Below are 5,000 nucleotides of genomic sequence, written 5' to 3' on the forward strand. Positions count from 1 at the left end.
GTATAAGAAATGTAGGTCATTAGGAAACCAATACCTACAGCCACACCACCCTGAACAAGCCTGATCTTGGAAGCTAAGCAGGGCTGGGCCTGGTTAGTACTTGGATGGGAGACCCCCTGAGAATACCAGGTGCTGTAGACCTGTTTTTTTTTCTCTCTTGTGCCGGCTTCCATCAATGCTGGTTTTGAGATGTATAAGTGATGTAGGTCATTAGGAAACCAATACCTACAGCCACACCACCCTGAAAAAGCCTTATCTTGGAAGCTAAGCAGGGCCAGGCCTGGTTAGTACTTGCATTGTAGACCACCTGGGAGTTCCAGGTGCTGTCTGCATTTTTTTTTCTCTCTTGTTCCGGCTTCCTTCAATGCTGGTTTTAAATGTATAAGAGATGTAGGTCATTAGAAAACCAATACCTACAGCCACACCACTCTGATCAAGCCCAATCTCGTCTGATCTTGGAAGCTGAGCAGTGCCGGGCCTGGTTAGTACTTGGATGGGAGACCCCCTGAGAATACCAGGTGCTGTAGGCCTGTTTTTTTTTCTCTCTTGTGCCGGCTTCCATCAATGCTGGTTTTGAGATGTATAAGTGATGTTGGTCATTAGGAAACCAATACCTACAGCCACACCACCCTGAAAAAGCCTTATCTTGGAAGCTAAGCAGGGCCAGGCCTGGTTAGTACTTGCATTGTAGACCACCTGGGAGTTCCAGGTGCTGTCTGCATTTTTTTTTTCTCTCTTGTTCCGGCTTCCATTAATGCTGGTTTTGAGATGTATAAGAGATGTAGGTCATTAGGAAGCCAATATCTATAGCCACACCACCCTGAACAAGCCTGATCTTGGAAGCTAAGCAGGGCCGGGCCTGGTTAGTGCTTGGATGGGAGACCACCTGGGAATTTCAGGTGCTGTAGGCCTTTTTCTTTTTCTCTCTTGTGCCGGCTTCCTTCAATGCTGGTTTTGAGATGTATAAGACATGTAGGTCATTAGGAAACCAATATGAACAGCCACACCACCCTGAACAATTCCAATTCCATCTGATCTTGTAAACTAAGCAGGGCTGGGCCTGGTTAGTACTTGGGTGAGAGACCACTTGGGAATACCAGGTGCTGTAGGCCTTTTTTTTCTCTCTTGTTTCGGCTTCCTTTAATGCTGATTTTGAGATGTATAAGAGATGTAGGTCATTAGGAAACCAATACCTACAGCCACACCACCCTGAACAAGCCCAATTCCATCTGATCTTGGAAACTAAGCAGGGCCGTGCCTGGTTTGTACGTGGATGAGAGACCACCTGGGAACACCAGGTGCTGTAGGCCTTTTTTTTTTCTCTCTTTTTCCGGCTTCCTTCAATGTTGGTTTTGAGATGTATAAGAGATGTAGGTCATTAGGAAACCAATACCTACAGCCACACCACCCTGAACAAGCCCAATCTCAATCTCATCAGATCTTGAAAGCTAAGCAGGGCCAGGCCTGGTTAGTACTTGGATGAGAGGCCACCTGGGAATACCAGGTGCTGTAGGCCTTTTTTTTTGCTCTCTTTTTCCGGCTTCCTTCAATGTTGGTTTTGAGATGTATAAGAGATGTAGGTCATTAAGAAACCAATACCTACAGCCACACCACCCTGAAAAAGCCTGATCTTGGAAGCTAAGCAGGGCCAGGCCTGGTTAGTACTTGCATTGTAGACCACCTGGGAGTTCCAGGTGCTGTCTGCATTTTTTTTCTCTCTCTTGTTTCGGATTCCTTCAATGCTGGTTTGAAATGTATAAGAGATGTAGGTCATTAGAAAACCAATACCTACAGCCACACCACTCTGATCAAGTCCAATCTCGTCTGATTTTGGAAGCTGAGCAGTGCCAGGCCTGGTTAGTACTTGGATGGGAGACCACCTGGGAATACTAGGTGCTGTTGGCCTTTTTTTTTTCTCTCTTGTTCCGGCTTCCATCAATGCTGGTTTTGAGATGTATAAGAGATGTAGGTCATTAGGAAACAAATACCTACAGCCACACCACCCTGCAGAAGCTCAATCTCGTCTGATCTTGGAAGCTAAGCAGGGCCAGCGCCTGTTTAATACTTGGATAGTAGACCTCCTGGGAGTTCCAGGAGCTGTCGCCCTTTTTTTTTACTCTCTTGTTCCGGCTTCCTTCAATGCTGGTTTGAAATGTATAAGAGATGTAGGTCATTAAGAAATCTATAACTTCAGCCACACCACCCTGAACAAGCCCAATCTCGTTTGATCTTGGAAGCTAAGCAGGGCCGGGCCTGGTTAGTACTTGGATAGGAGACCACCTGGGAATACCAGGTGCTGTAGGCCTTTTTTTTTTCTCTCTTGTTCCGTCTTCCATCAATGCTGGTTTTGAGATGTATAAGAGATGTAGGTCATTAGGAAACCAATACCTACAGCCACACCACCCTGAACAAGCCTGATCTTGGGAGCTAAGCAGGGCTGGGCCTGGTTAGTACTTGGATAGGAGACCACCTGGGAATACCAGGTGCTGTAGGCCTTTTTTTTTTCTCTCTTGTTCCGGCTTCCATCAATGCTGGTTTTGAGATGTATAAGAGATGTAGGTCATTAGGAAACCAATACCTACAGCCACACCACCCTGAACAAGCCCAATCTCGTCTGATCTTGGAAGCTAAGTAGGACCGGCGCCTGGTTAGTATTTGGATGGTAGACCACCTGGGAGTTCCAGGTGCTGTCGCCTTTTTTTTTTTCTCTCTTGTTCCGACTTCCTTCAATGCTGGTTTGAAATGTATAAGAGATGTAGGTCATTAGGAAACCAATACCAACAGCCACACCACGCTGAACAAGCCCATTCTCGTCTGATCTTGGAAGCTAAGCAGGGCGGGCCTGGTTAGAACTTGGATGATAGACCACTTGGGAATACCATCTGCTGTAGGCCTTTTTTTTTTCTCTCTTGTTTCGGCTTCCTTCAATGCTGGTTTTGAGATGTATAAGAGATGTAGGTCATTATGAAGCAAATACCTGCAGCCACACCACCCTGAACAAGCCTAATCTCATCTGATCTTGGAAGTTAAGCAGGGCCAGCACCTGGTTAGTACTTGGATGGTAGACCACCTGGGAGTTCCAGGTGCTGTCGCCTTTTTTTTTTCTCTCTTGTTCCGGCTTCCTTCAATGCTGGTTTGAAATGTATAAGTGATGTAGGTCATTAGGAAACCAATACCTACAGCCACACCACCCTGAACAAGCCAAATCTTGTCTGATCTTGGAAGCTAATCAGGGTTGGGCCTGGTTAGTACTTGGATAAGAGACCACCTGGGTATACCAGGTGCTGTAGCCCTTTTTTTTCTCTCTTGTTTCGGATTCCTTCAATGCTGGTTTTGAGATGTATAAGAGATGTAGGTCATTAGGAAACTAATACCTACAGCCACACCACCCTGAACAAGCCCAATCTCGTCTGATCTTGGAAGCTAAGTAGGACCGGCGCCTGGTTAGTACTTGGATGGTAGACCACCTGGGATTTCCAGGTGCTGTAGGCCTTTTTTTTTTTCTCTCTTGTTCCGGCTTCCTTCAATGCTGGTTTTGAGATGTATAAGAGATGTAGGTCATTAGGAAACTAATACCTACAGCCACACCACCCTAAACAAGCCCAATCTCATCTGATCTTGAAAGCTAAGCAGGGCTGTGCCTGGTTAGTACTTGGATGGGAGACGACCTGGGAATTCCAGGTGCTGTCGCCTTTTTTTTTTCTCTCTTGTTCCGGCTTCCTTCAATGCTGGTTTGAAATGTATAAGTGATGTAGGTCATTAGGAAACCAATACCTACAGCCACACCACCCTGAACAAGCCTGATCTTGGAAGCTAATCAGGGTTGGGCCTGGTTAGTACTTAGATAAGAGACCACCTGGGTATACCAGGTGCTGTAGCCCTTTTTTTTTTCTCTCTTGTTTCGGATTCCTTCAATGCTGGTTTTGAGATGTATAAGAGATGTAGGTCATTAGGAAACTAATACCTACAGCCACACCACCCTGAACAAGCCCAATCTCGTCTGATCTTGGAAGCTAAGTAGGACCAGCGCCTGGTTAGTACTTGGATGGTAGACCACCTGGGAGTTCCAGGTGCTGTAGGCTTTTTTTTTTTCTCTCTTGTTCCGGCTTCCTTCAATGCTGGTTTTGAGATGTATAAGAGATGTAGGTCATTAGGAAACTAATACCTACAGCCACACCACCCTAAACAAGCCCAATCTTATCTGATCTTGAAAGCTAAGCAGGGCTGTGCCTGGTTAGTACTTGGATGGGAGACCACCTGGGAATTTCAGGTGCTGTAGGCCTTTTTCTTTTTCTCTCTTGTGACGGCTTCCTTCAATGCTGGTTTTGAGATGTATAAGAGATGTAGGTCATTAGGAAACCAATACCTGCAGCCACACCACCCTGAACAAGCCCAATCTCATCTGATCTTGAAAGCTAAGCAGGGCCAGGCCTGGTTAGTACTTGGATGAGAGACCACCTGGGAATACCAGGTGCTGTAGGCTTTTTTTTTTTCTCTCTTGTTCCGGCTTCCATCAATGCTGGTTTTGAGATGTATAAGAGATGTAGGTCATTAGGACACAAATACCTACAGCCACACCACCCTGCACAAGCTCAATCTCGTCTGATCTTGGAAGCTAAGCAGGGCCAGCACCTGTTTAATACTTGGATAGTAGACCTCCTGGGAGTTCCAGGAGCTGTCGCCCTTTTTTTTTTCTCTCTTGTTCCGGCTTCCTTCAATGCTGGTTTGAAATGTATAAGAGATGTAGGTCATTAGGAAACCAATAACTTCAGCCACACCACCTTGAACAAGCCCAATCTCGTTTGATCTTGGAAGCTAAGCAGGGCCGGGCCTGGTTAGTACTTGGATAGGAGACCACCTGGGAATACCAGGTGCTGTAGGCCTTTTTTTTTTCTCTCTTGTTCCGGCTTCCATCAATGCTGGTTTTGAGATGTATAAGAGATGTAGGTCATTAGGAAACCAATACATACAGCCACACCACCCTGAACAAGCCTGATCTT

General features: G+C 46.0%; 19 pseudogenes; all 19 read left to right on the top strand.

Annotated features, from left to right (window-relative positions):
- The first annotated feature begins 32 nt into the window (after positions 1-32).
- On the top strand, positions 33-141 carry LOC142155105 (5S ribosomal RNA; annotated as a pseudogene).
- A 270-nt stretch (positions 142-411) lies between these two features.
- LOC142153794 (5S ribosomal RNA) lies at positions 412-530 on the top strand (annotated as a pseudogene).
- Positions 531-802: 272 nt separating this feature from the next.
- Positions 803-911, top strand: LOC142155535 (5S ribosomal RNA; annotated as a pseudogene).
- An 82-nt stretch (positions 912-993) lies between these two features.
- LOC142155076 (5S ribosomal RNA) lies at positions 994-1,112 on the top strand (annotated as a pseudogene).
- A 79-nt stretch (positions 1,113-1,191) lies between these two features.
- LOC142154696 (5S ribosomal RNA) lies at positions 1,192-1,310 on the top strand (annotated as a pseudogene).
- Positions 1,311-1,391: 81 nt separating this feature from the next.
- LOC142154743 (5S ribosomal RNA) lies at positions 1,392-1,516 on the top strand (annotated as a pseudogene).
- Positions 1,517-1,786: 270 nt separating this feature from the next.
- LOC142155338 (5S ribosomal RNA) lies at positions 1,787-1,905 on the top strand (annotated as a pseudogene).
- Positions 1,906-2,186: 281 nt separating this feature from the next.
- LOC142153907 (5S ribosomal RNA) lies at positions 2,187-2,305 on the top strand (annotated as a pseudogene).
- An 81-nt stretch (positions 2,306-2,386) lies between these two features.
- Positions 2,387-2,495, top strand: LOC142155262 (5S ribosomal RNA; annotated as a pseudogene).
- Positions 2,496-2,576: 81 nt separating this feature from the next.
- On the top strand, positions 2,577-2,696 carry LOC142155541 (5S ribosomal RNA; annotated as a pseudogene).
- A 279-nt stretch (positions 2,697-2,975) lies between these two features.
- LOC142155421 (5S ribosomal RNA) lies at positions 2,976-3,095 on the top strand (annotated as a pseudogene).
- A 79-nt stretch (positions 3,096-3,174) lies between these two features.
- Positions 3,175-3,293, top strand: LOC142155432 (5S ribosomal RNA; annotated as a pseudogene).
- Positions 3,294-3,372: 79 nt separating this feature from the next.
- On the top strand, positions 3,373-3,492 carry LOC142155039 (5S ribosomal RNA; annotated as a pseudogene).
- Positions 3,493-3,574: 82 nt separating this feature from the next.
- On the top strand, positions 3,575-3,693 carry LOC142155200 (5S ribosomal RNA; annotated as a pseudogene).
- Positions 3,694-3,962: 269 nt separating this feature from the next.
- On the top strand, positions 3,963-4,082 carry LOC142155073 (5S ribosomal RNA; annotated as a pseudogene).
- Positions 4,083-4,163: 81 nt separating this feature from the next.
- Positions 4,164-4,282, top strand: LOC142154481 (5S ribosomal RNA; annotated as a pseudogene).
- An 82-nt stretch (positions 4,283-4,364) lies between these two features.
- LOC142154231 (5S ribosomal RNA) lies at positions 4,365-4,483 on the top strand (annotated as a pseudogene).
- A 281-nt stretch (positions 4,484-4,764) lies between these two features.
- Positions 4,765-4,883, top strand: LOC142154113 (5S ribosomal RNA; annotated as a pseudogene).
- Positions 4,884-4,964: 81 nt separating this feature from the next.
- Positions 4,965-5,000, top strand: part of LOC142155417 (5S ribosomal RNA) — a 109-nt pseudogene continuing 73 nt past the window's right edge.

Source organism: Mixophyes fleayi, chromosome 4, assembly GCF_038048845.1.
Source record: "Mixophyes fleayi isolate aMixFle1 chromosome 4, aMixFle1.hap1, whole genome shotgun sequence".
Classification (NCBI taxonomy): Eukaryota; Metazoa; Chordata; class Amphibia; order Anura; family Limnodynastidae; genus Mixophyes; species Mixophyes fleayi.